Source organism: Castor canadensis, chromosome 15 (assembly GCF_047511655.1).
Source record: "Castor canadensis chromosome 15, mCasCan1.hap1v2, whole genome shotgun sequence".
Lineage (NCBI taxonomy): Eukaryota > Metazoa > Chordata > Mammalia > Rodentia > Castoridae > Castor > Castor canadensis.
In genome coordinates, this window is record NC_133400.1 from 73,453,061 (window position 1) to 73,465,284 (window position 12,224).

The window sequence follows — 12,224 nt, forward strand, 5'->3', positions numbered from 1 at the left end:
CTCAGGGACCTGGCTGCTTGTCTATGGGGCTGCACAACAGGATGCAGTAGGCTGTATTTTCTGGAGTAGGAAAAAGACAAGTTCATTCAACACTGCAAATTAAATGACAGCATTTGGAACCATTATTTCTGCGAAAATGTGTTCTCTATATTGTGTTCATTCTGCCATCCTTCTCAGGTTTTCACCATAACAGGCCATTGGCCTGTAAGTAACACAGAACTGGTAAATGTTGCTGGTGAAAGAGATGATGTGTCAACGTCAAGGCTGAATTTTGAACATATTTGTTTCAGTGTTCCCAAGTTTAAAATAAACACCCAGTACTCAGAGAGCTGAAAAATGCTTACTGGTAAGCACAAAATCCTAGGTCTAGCAAGCTTAAAAGTATCTCCAAAACCACCTTGAATCTCACTATTTAGTCCTGTTTTTAGTAAAACATAAGGAAAACAATTTCATGTCTCCCACTACTATCTGTTTCCATATTCAATAACACTGGGCTCTATTTTTCTCAGTACTGAGGATTTGAACCCAGTGCCTCTCTCGTGTGGCATACTACCACTTGAGCCACACCCTCAAACCTCATGTTTTTCTATTTTGCTTTTGAGCTATATTTTCCTAACTTTGCGTGGGCTGTCCTCATCTTTCCATCCTCCTGCCTCTGCTGCCTGAGTAGACGGAATTACAGGCATGCCTCAGCTTGAACTCTAACACTCTTTGTATTTTAGCTAAATCACTCCCATGCTAATTAAAGGCATGCATTCTGTTCCTCTATGAGGAAGAAATTTTATCACTGTTTCACCAGTCATGACCATCTAATTTTTAAAATATTTTAAGCAAAGGGAAGATAGAGGCTTATACCCCTAGATTAAAGGACTCAGTTGAAAGAGTCATGTCCACCAATGACTGCATTGATTTATAATGTCCTTTGGAATCTTGAGGTAACCACAAAACAGCAGGGCATTTTACACAGAAGTTGCTGGAAAAGTTAATGGTGGTGACTAACCACAAGGGATTGAAAATGTATTACAGGGCTGGGGGTGTGGTTCAAGTGGTAGAACTGCCGAACAAGTGCAAACCTAAATTCAAACCCCAGGACTTCCAAAGAAAATCTATTCCAATGACAATCAATTTAATAATATTATTGAGAGCTTATTATAACCTAGTTACAAGGTGGATGAAAAATTAATTGCAGTGGGTATTGTTCTGATGTGTTTACTTATTAATTTTTTGGTGGTAGTAGGGTTTGAACTCAGGGCTTCAAGCTTGCTAGTGTGGTGCTCTACCACTTGAGCCATCTCTCCACTTTTTCATTTAGCAATTTTTTCTGATAAGGTTTCATGTTTTTTCACAGGCTGGCCTGAAACCATGATCTTCCTACCTTTTGCCTCATGTGTAGCTGGGATTACAGTAGTGCATCACCATGCTCCATCCAGCTGTTCTGATTTTTATAAGCACCTGTTTTGGATGGTTCAGTAGATATTTATTTTTGTATAGTTTTCAGTTCTTAAAGTGTAGTGCAGGAACTCTGTTGTAGTCTCCCAGCTCCATGTTCTAGGCACATGTTTTCTAGAAGTTCATTTTGCATAGGATACCACCACCACCATTACCTGCTATCATAAAGATTATGCAAATTGAGGAGTCATGGATTCACACAGGATGCTATGGGACACAGATTACTGCCTTGAAATAGCCTGTAATCCAGCTCCAGGAGAATAATGAAACACTGCTGTCTCAACGGCTGCCAATCACGATTTTCCATAGGAAACGAGAGCTGCTCAAGTTATAGCTTTGGAGCTAGTTAAACTTCACAAAGGCCCCAGTGTAGGAAGTTATCACTCACACACACTGAGAGAGGAGGGGATATGAACAGAAACTTTTTTTCTGTAACAGATGGCAGAAGAGACTTATTAATGAGTTTCCAACACGGCTGTAGACACTAAGGATATCAGTCTTTTTAAAGTGGAGGAGGAGGCAGTGGAGTCAAGGGTGACATGGAGCAGGGTATGTGGGCAGATGCAGGAGGTCTGTGATCATGCATCTGGACCTTGATTCTGAGAAACACATAGGCCTCAGATCACGAATCTTAGAGCAATAATGAGCCAATGAATAAATGAATGAAGGAGGTGAATGGGGAATGATGGAGGGGCGAATTCAACTATAACATATTGCAAGAACTTTTGTAAATGTCACATTGTACCCCCAGTACAACAATATTAGAAAAAGTAAAATAGAAAAAATAGTGAGCCAATGAAATGTCACAAAAGTAGAAACCAAGGGCTAGATGGTCAATCTGGAAAGGACGAAAGGAAGTTGAGATCAAATTTCCAAGCATTGGTAAAAGGAAGTTGTGAAGTGAGATAGATAAGTAGATGATCTGTTCTATGATACAGATACATAGAACAAGGAGACGGTAGAGTCACAAGGTAGAAAGATGGTGGTTCAAAACCATGATGGACAGTGGGAATGAGGAAAAGTCCTACAGGTTATGAAATATAATAGTTTTAGAACTAAAAATTGATGTTATATATTTCAAAGACACTTAAATTATTTTTACTGAAGATGTCATCATGTTCGCACCACTCAGATGATGAAGTCTATACTACACCACTGGTCCAGTGAATCCTACTAACGTCCTTTCAAACATTAATGTTGAGGGCTTAAGAAGGAGCACATCTCTTCCCCACAGCCTTGGAAACTCACCAAATTTAATGATCATATTTATCTAATGTCCTGACTAAGTATAAAATAAATGCCTAAGTTCTCTGTCTTGCATCTTCTTTGTTATGTGCACTTACTTCCCTATTACACTGCACAAAGCACATAATTGAAAGCATAAACTAAAACCCCCAAATAGCAAAAATCTCAGGGTGGAATGATGTGCAGCAGCATTTTCTGTACATAGTAGGTGTTTTGGCTTCTTTCTCACCAGCTCATTATGGTCTACCTCTAGCACTTACTTCATTTAAATGACCTCGGGCAGAATAGCAGGGCTACCCTACACAAAGAGGGCATGCTTTCTGTGCCTGGGGAACTATTCTCAGTCTGCACTTTAGCTAAAATAGCTAATTGGAATTTTCTGGAAACAACTACCTGCCCTTTAATGGCCAATGTAAGCAGCACCATTAAAAGTGTGGTGGAATTCAGCTAGGAATGATTTATGCTGGTTTATGAAAACGAAGCTATGGCTTCTCCTAGTTCAAGCATGGTAAACCTTGAACTTGGAGCTCATCTTAACAGGTAGCAGAAGACAATGTCTGCTAAGACTTTATGCTCATTAGTCACAGTCATCAATGAAAAGCTTTGTTAGAGAACTAAAGGAATGTGCCACAGCACACATAGAGGCCAAGAAGCCCCTTCCATGTACTACATGGATGACTGAGTCTCCATGACATGCCAAGCCACACATCAGTAATGTCATGTGCATCCGCAGACAGGATCAGCAGGACCAGCACAAAAACTTTGAGGTCAGCCCTTCTGGAGTCAGTCCTTTCCATTCCAATGGATAAGGATTTAAACATTTTCATTAGCCTTGCTGATCTCAGTTATTTAAAATGACACATGCATTCTAATTATTTTTCAAGCAAGTTACATAATCCAGGGTGCAGTCCATGCTTGATAATTTTCTAGAAATGATTATTGACCTTTGTTTCCCTCCCTTGGAACCATGTGAGGTCAAGTTGAGGTTAATATTCCGGCACACAATTTAGGATCTAGAGTAACAACTGTTTGGGGAGGATTATTGCTTTTGTAAGCACTGGCAAGGGCTTGAAATGGTAATTCTTAATTAAGAAAATAAAAAGACTTTGGCCTCTTTCCTCTTCTCATGCTGGCAACAAGAGACTCTACCTCAATTCTAACACAGAACAAAATTCAGCAGAGAGATGAATTTATTTTTGTAATGATTTGTTTTAGATATTTAATCTCAAATAATATGCTGAAGCTTCAGAAATAACTGGTTACTGAGTGTTGAAAGAATATTTGCTAGTTTTTATATGAATCTTCTTGAGCCACACCTCCAGTCCATTTTGCTCTTATTATTTTGGAGTTGGGGGTTTTGTAAACTATTTCCCCAAGCTGGCTTCAAACCGTGATCCTTCAGACCTCAACCTCCCAAGAAGCTAGGATTACAGGTGTGAGCCACAGTCGCCTGGCTTGAATCTTTGTTTTTATTTCAATTGTGTCTTATTACTGAATTTTTACTAAGTTGGAAAATGTCTCAAAATTACAGCATGTTCAATGGAAGTAATAAAAGCGTCCAATGGTATATATTGTGAAATATGTCAAGTCTAGGCAGTATTCAATAATTAGTGTTCTTTTTTAATCCACCAATTATTTTGTTGGCTAATAACAAGCAAATTTTATTAATAGCAGAGTAATTGGTGGATTAATAATCTTAACATGTCATGAAGACTATGAAATGTATCATCAGACCTGCGATGCATTTACCGCAGAAGACATAGATGTGCACACGATTTCCTTCATTCCTATGGACTCGTTGGGAAGCTTGGTGAGTGGTAAAAATGGGGCATATTTTGAGAAGATTGAACAACTTTCATACCTAGGATTTGGTTTCAAAGCTGTATGCAGTCTATAAAAAGATCTGTCAGGAAAATTTCTCAAGGTAGTAGAGAAATCATAAAATTCTAGGCTAGAAAGGGCGTTTCATTATAACTTCTTAAAAACATGTCTTACTCGCTCAATAAACAAAGCAAAAACATTTGCACTGTTTTGGAAAGTATTATTTGTTCCCCTACAGTACACTCCCTGACAATTTTCTAAAAATAGGACGCAGCCCTTCCCCAAGCCCCACCCCATCATTTTCAGCACAGCAGGCTGTGGCCACATTCATTGTAGAAGTTCAAAGGAGCATACCTCCTCAGAGGTTTTGTAGCAATACAAAATACTTCAGGGTTACATTAGTTTAATAATCTTCAAGTTGAATTTTGGACAGGCTACATTTCTACAGAAGATAGCAAGAAAATTTTGCATGGAGAATATGATGTGTGAGATCCTTAGATCTTTCTTTTCATGTCAAAAAGAAGTCAAAGTAGAATTTCTTGTTCTGCATTTTTTCCTCAAGAAAACCTGGAAATGTTTCCACTACAAACACTCAGAAATAACAGATAAAAAGATATTCTTCTTTCATATGTGTTACTGAGATTATGAGATTACAAAAAGTATGAGAGACAGAGACAGAGAGAGACAAAGAGGGACAAAGAGAGAAAGAGAGAGAGATAGACAGTCAGAGATAGATCCCACTGTTAGATCCAGAGATCTAAAGAGCAGCAGCGTTGTAAGGAAACAAACAAACAGACAGACACTGGTTTGCAATAAAAAAACTTATAGGTCTCAATAACCTAGGACTTAAGGATTATATAGGAGTGGGGACAGCCAAAAGTGTCCCAGCAAAGGGATACAACACTGATGCCCATCTGTTTCTATCTCGGTGCCAAGTGAAAGAAAAGGCAGTACTCACTCAGAACTTATACCCAGGGCTATGTGTGTGTCCAGGAAACCTGAATCAAGAAAAATAGCCTAATATTTCACATAGGGTAAGAGTCAGTAACAAATGCAACGTGTCTAAAAAGGGCTGGCTATATCTACTCGGCTACATATTTTTACACAGTATTCCCCATTGAAGATGAATTTATAACTCCACATTTTCCATCACATGGAGACACAATTTACCATGAAAAGAATCATATCATCACACACAATTAATAGAAGAATTTGAATTCTAGGAACTTCAGATAAATTAATAAAATAGTTGGACACGGGTGGCTCATACCTGCAATCCTAGCTACTTGAAAGGCTAAGATCAAGGGGATCACAGTTCCAGGCCAGTCCAGGCAAAAAATTTTGTGACAGTCTACCTCACCAATGGCTGGGAGCAGTGGTGCACACCTGTCATCCCAGTGATGGCAGGAAGCCTAAAATAGGAGGATTGCAGTTCAGGTCAGCCTGGACAAAAAGTGAGACACTATGTCAAAAATAATCAGAGCAAAAAGGGTTGGAGGCATGGCTCCAGTAGTAGAGTGCCTATCTAGCAAGCACAAAGCCCTGAGTTCAAAGCCCAGTACCACCAAAAAGACAAAACAAAAAAAACCCCAAAATAAAACAACAACAACAAAAAAACCTGATAGAATATAAACTGCAAGAAAGGAAAAATACAGTGCTAAAAAAATAGGCTTGGCAACAAAAACTGTAGTAACTGAATGAAAGATGAATTGGTGAAAGAGCTGTTTAGACACAGCTGAAGACATAACCAATGGTCTGAAAGACAGATTTAGGAAATAACTCAGAAAGCAGCACAGTGAGACGAAGGGGTAAGGCAGTAAGCATAAGATGAACAAAACAATTTAACATGTCTAATAAGACTTTTTGAAAGAAGGCAGGATTTTGAAGTGGCAATATTCAAAGATATATGTCTGTCTATTTCCCACAATTGATCAAACATATAATTTCCCTGAGTTAAGAAGAAATCAAGAGAAGAGAAATATAAAATAAGTTATAGAAAGTGCTGAAGAGCAAAAACAGAACAGATCTTCAAAGCAATAGAAAAGACCAACTACCTGTCAAGGTGTAACGATTAGCCAATGTAGATTCCTCAACAGCAAATATAATTTACAGAGAGCAGAGGAGTATCTTAAAGAGATGAGAGACAATAAGTGGGTATAGAATAATATTCGCAACTAAACTTTTGTCTGGTTGTTGAGGGTACTTGCTATGCACTGACAGTTGAAAACTAAAAATTGTTTTCCTGAAACAAAACTAATCAAATACTTGCAAGAGTGATTTAAAAAGAGAGAGAAAGAAAAACTGAAATGACTGTAATCAGTATGAAAAAAATGTAATAATGACAGATAAGGCAGAGATCCTTAATAGGAAAATATTAGGAAAAATTTTATGTTAATTCATTTGAAAAATCTAGCAAAATAGTTAATTCATTATAATGTAACTTACAACTGCATAGTTCAAGTGGTAGAGCGCTTCCCTAGCAAGGACAAGTCCTGGTTCAATACCTAGTGCTGCAAAAAAACAAAAACACAAATATCCTTATAATAACTTAGGAAATATAGAAAACTTGAATTGATCAATAATGAAAGAAACTAAATTACTAAAGTCTATTCAAAACCTACACAAACTCACCAGACCTAGAATTCTTTTAGGCAAACTTCACCAATTTTTAAAATGAGAATAACTCTTAATAAATTGATAGAAGAATAAACTGATAAGCTTTCATTTTTTGAGAGAGGATAAACAACATAAAATGAGCAAGAAAAATTACAGGCCAGTTTCATTTATGAATATTAAAATTCTAAATACAATATTAGCAAACTAAATTTAGAACAAGCAAACTAAATTTAGAACAAATACTTTAAAAAATTATGATCAAGTAAGGTTTATCCTAAAATAGAAGAATGATTTAACTTTAGAAAATTTGTTAATATAATTTACCAATTAACACATCAAAAGAGAACAGCCATAAGTTCATCTCAGTAAACAGAGGAAGCATTTGATAAAACTCAAAACATGTTCTTGATAAAGCATTGCTGTAAATGAGGAAAAGAAGGAAGCTTTCTTATCAGGGTAAAGATATCATATACTAAAACCCCAAGAAAATACCATACTTTATGGTGAAAAGTCAGAGGCATTTCATATAAATTATATTAGCAAAGACAAGGTGCCTGGTACCAATACTTTAAACATTGGTCAAGAGAGGAAGAAGAAATGATCAAAATATAAATATTGCAAAAGAGTAAACAGAACTGGTATTCATACATAGTGATTACGTAGAAAATTGAAAATAGTTACAAACTTTAAAAACTAATAAGTTAAATGTGGTTGGAAACAAGGCAGAGTAATTAATAAATAGTACTGGAGGCAATTGTGTTCATACAAAAATAGATAAAACTGGATAAACAAACTGCACAGAAATACATATTTATAAGCATATAAATATATACTTCATTGAGTAAAAGTAACTATAAAACTTTTCAAAGGAATCATGATATCCTTATTAACCCATGTCGGGGGAACAATGAAAGTCCTTGGCACGCCCAATAACCCTGTACAAGTATATTCAGATTCACCACTAATCAGAAAGTCCTCACTCCTAAAAGATTAGCAAAAAGAATGTCTGATAACACCATGTATTGGAAAAGCCACAGGAAACAGAAAAGCCAATCAACTATGCATTAGCATCATCTGAGGGGCTGTAAAACAAACACCATTTTCAGGTTCAATCCTCAGAGACTCTAATTTAATTGGTTTAGGGCTAGACTTGGACATTGGTAATTTTTGAAAGCATTCTAAGTGATTCTTACCTGCTGCTAGAGTTGGAACAACTGCTCAACACAGTTCACAGTTGAATAAATCATTACGGTTTATAGGGCGAGTTAGCAACATGTTCTATGACCCAATAATTCTACTTTCATGTAACTCCCTTCAGCAAATTTTATCACATGTGTAAGAAGACATATATGTGATCACTGCAGCCTGGTTGCAATATCCAAATGGCAGGGCTACAAAATTTCTCTTAGTAGGAAAATGGATAAATCAACCTTGAGGGATTTATGCAACCTATATTATCCTGAAGTTAAAATAGATGGACTAGGTACTGAGGTATCAACCTGGATACATACCCCAAATGATGCTGAACTTAAAAATAGTTACAAAAGAAGACGGACAATACTTTTTATATTTTAAAATTTGAGCACAAAACAATAATATAACCACATACAGATAAATCCATGTTTTTATCTAACCCATAAACACATGTAAAAGTGAACATAACAAAATTAGGCCAAAGAGCAAAAAGGAAAAAAAAGTAAAATACTTTATCAATTTATGTCACTCAGGTTCAATTTTGTGGTGAGATTTTTGTCTGTTTCTTCATATTGCTCTTAAGAGTGCTTTCTTGATACACTGTTCTTCTGTGGTCTCTGTCCTCCTTGGGGCGCTCAGTTTTGGATGCTATCCCTCGGATCTCTGTTGCTGTTATGTGAATATAAGTAGGGTGTAAGTGGCCATTGTCATAAGGGCTCTTTGTAAAAAATTCAAAATATTTTAAAGAAGGATGTGGTATATATTTTATAGTCTGGCTCTCAGGTTGATATCTTGCTGTGAAGTGTATTTTTCAATATTATTCCATCAATAATTGTTAATGATAAAACATTTTTAAAATATAGAAATATACATAGGAATGATACACAGCTATTTCAGAATAATAATTATCTTGGAAAGGGGGAAGGGAAAAAGGTAGTACCTTAGCTATATTTGTAATGAGCTTCATTTTATTTTACAAATTATCTGAACTCAAGACAAAATAACATTTAATTTTGGTGGATGGTTTACATGATTTTTTTTATATTTGAGATATTTTATAATAAAATATTTAAAAGAACAACGTGATTGGTCAGATTATGTGGGCAAATTTCTTCATTATCTTTTAATCATTGTAAAAACAATATATTTTTAAGAGATAAGAACTAAAAAGTTAAAAAAAAAAACTGTTGCACTTGGAGGCCAAAGGCTAGAATTCTCATCTTAGTTCTGTAGCTAATTAGTGATATTACATAAATCATTTTGCCACACTGGCTTCAATTTCCTCCTACACAAAGTGGTCAGATAAGATGATCCAACATCCATTCTATTTTTGAATGTTTATTAATCTGAATTTGTGAGAAGATAGTTTTTCTGAATTTAATTTTTTTCCTCCTTGGATACCATCTTCAAACTATGTACCAATTCACCCTGCAGGTAGTGTTTTGTTCTCACCTGTAATCAAGAACCACCTCAAAAGTGACGCCCTAAGGATATTCAATAAATCATTGAATCAATGATATAATAAAAGTCACAAATTAGCTTTAACCATCCCATAACTGAGACTAAGAATTATATATACACAAGGAAATTGTTACTAAGTACCCAAGGACTTCGACCTTCAAATTCCTAAATGTATATCTTTATTCGCTTGCTCATCGATTTATTATGTCTTTTGTCTTGAATATTTGTTTACAACCAGCTTACCACTATTTGTCATCTATTAATACATTTTTGTAACAGGAGATGCTGTAGTAAATTGTACTTTAAAAATACATGCTGTAGGACAGTAAATTTGAAAGTAATTTGAAAGCCTTTATTCTATCCTCGTCTTATTTGCTCATAATGAAAACCTGGCCCAACACAAACAACTTAGACACACTTGCTCACTAATGTACTGTTTTCTTCCAAGAATTAGGGTGTTTTTAGCCAACAGGCATTAATTATCCCCACAACCCTGCAGAAACTAAAGCAAAGAAACACATGGTGTGGGATGAAGTCACACTTTCATAGAAGTTACTGCAGAACAGAGAACTGAAACTCAGTTCTAATATGTGCAACATTAACTCCCTGAAGGCTCAGCCTCCTCCCATGCCACCGCATTCCAGCCTGCTACCTAGTCTTGGCTACCAATCTTCTGACAGAAATGCTACCTGTGAATTAAAACGCTGTGGAAAGGAGCTAGGCGATCCACCGCCTTAGTAGTGACAACAAATGCAAAAAGAACACAGGAGAGAAGTTGATGAGAACATTCTAGGATATTGCGAAGGATATAAAGGGGTCACCTATGTTACCTGCCTTGTAAGTAAGGCTGGGAAGATGAAATGTCATAAGTGTCATAGAATATTTAGTAGCACACCTGACAAGCAGTGGCAGGCAGTCTTTCTTAAATGTCACCATTGCTATTGTCATCACCTCTGGTGCACAGGACATGGTACTTTCTGGTTTGTCCAGAGCATAAGTTCATAAAGGAGCTCTCAGTGCAAACAATTTTCCTTACAAAGGAAAGCTACCCAAGGTTGCAGAGATGGCCTGCTGTCTTTTGAAAGTCAGTGATATAATTTCCATTGAGCATAACAGAAGTCATTAGGCTCATTCTCATTTAGCAGGTGGAGAAGGGACTACTTAAAGAAGGCTAATCTACTGAGCATTTTCTTAACTGGGGAAGGAGGAACATGACAGTAGGAAGACCTACATTCTTTTAAAAAATTTCATGGTACTAGGAATCCAACCCAGGGCTTTGTGCACGCTAGGCAAGTGTTCTACCGCTAAGCTACACCTCTATCCCAAAGCTTATGGTCTTCATGCCTCTTCTTTGTAAGGGTGGAGCTCCAAGACTGCCATAGTTAATGCCAAGCCAGCATCTGTAAGTGGTGGTTTCTGGGCAGCACTGCGCCATAGAAAGAAGCTCGAATTCTTAGGCGCAACTGAACCAGAATGCAGGTAATTCCTCTAAAAGCACTGACTGCCCTGGATGACAGAGACCACACTCTCATTTTGTTTCATTTTTCACAATCCCCAGATGACTGTCCCCACTCCTCTGGGGTGGGTTTGTGACCAGCCAAGATTACACCACTGGCAGTAATGCTTGCGAAAGTGGAGCACAGATTCCTGTTGTTCACAACAGGTCTTTGCCCTTGGACTATATCTAGCTACTCCCCTCACGTAGGGGAAAATTTAAAGGACGCTTATAGATGTGAAATAATACTCTCCAAAGTGAAAATAACAGATGGCCTGGCAGATAATGGTCTAACTGAACGCAAAACGGTAACTAGGCTGGTTCTGAGAGCACTTGGCGTTGAGGACAGGGGATGGATAGGAACACTTTCTCAGAGGGTGAGGCAGATAACATTTAAAGGCTAGAGGAAGCTGGAGGGAAGATGCAGCGCCCTTCTTCCACAGAAGTGGGTTTCTCCACCGTCCTTCTTTGGATATGTCCTTTTGCACCTGCTGGTCTATAGAAAGCCGTGGGACAGGTGAGGGGTTGGTGACCAAATGGGGAACACAGATGTGGAGGAAGCACACAGATACCACCCAGAGTCATCTCATTCCTAAATGGCTGCTGGGGAAGGAAACAAGCTCTCTCCTAAAGCACTCTCGGTTACAGAGGGCTGAGGGTTGGGAGGGAGAAAACAGGAGCCTGGAGAGGAACCAGCCATTTTGGCGACTTCAAGATTCTTCCCCATTATCTGTGCAGCATTTAAGCACATCCAGCTGGGTCAATGTCATCACTCTAGATTCCTGGCATTCTGAGGGGGCCCAACACACGCACAGCTGTGGTTCAACTTACTAGTGTAACGGCGAGAAGGTTACGCTGTCATGTTTCAGTGCCCCTCCGCTATGGCATATTTGCCCCCCTCCCACTGCATTTTTAAAGGGGGTTCGCTAAATTCACAGCATGA

The 12,224-nt window shown here is 37.6% G+C and overlaps 1 protein-coding gene across 13 annotated transcripts in view; it reads right to left on the minus strand.

The window, feature by feature from the left end:
• Positions 1 to 12,224, minus strand: part of Kiaa1217 (KIAA1217 ortholog) — a 444,456-nt gene that overhangs the window by 376,797 nt on the left and 55,435 nt on the right. The window contains exon 2 of one of the 13 annotated variants that reach the window (XM_074056511.1): positions 6,961 to 7,025. The exons of 11 other annotated variants lie outside the window; for them this stretch is intronic. The gene's annotated coding sequence lies outside the window, so the exon portion shown is untranslated. Of the gene's footprint in view, positions 1 to 6,960; positions 7,026 to 12,224 lie in introns of those variants that run through there. One more of the 13 variants, XM_074056509.1, reaches the window with a different exon arrangement.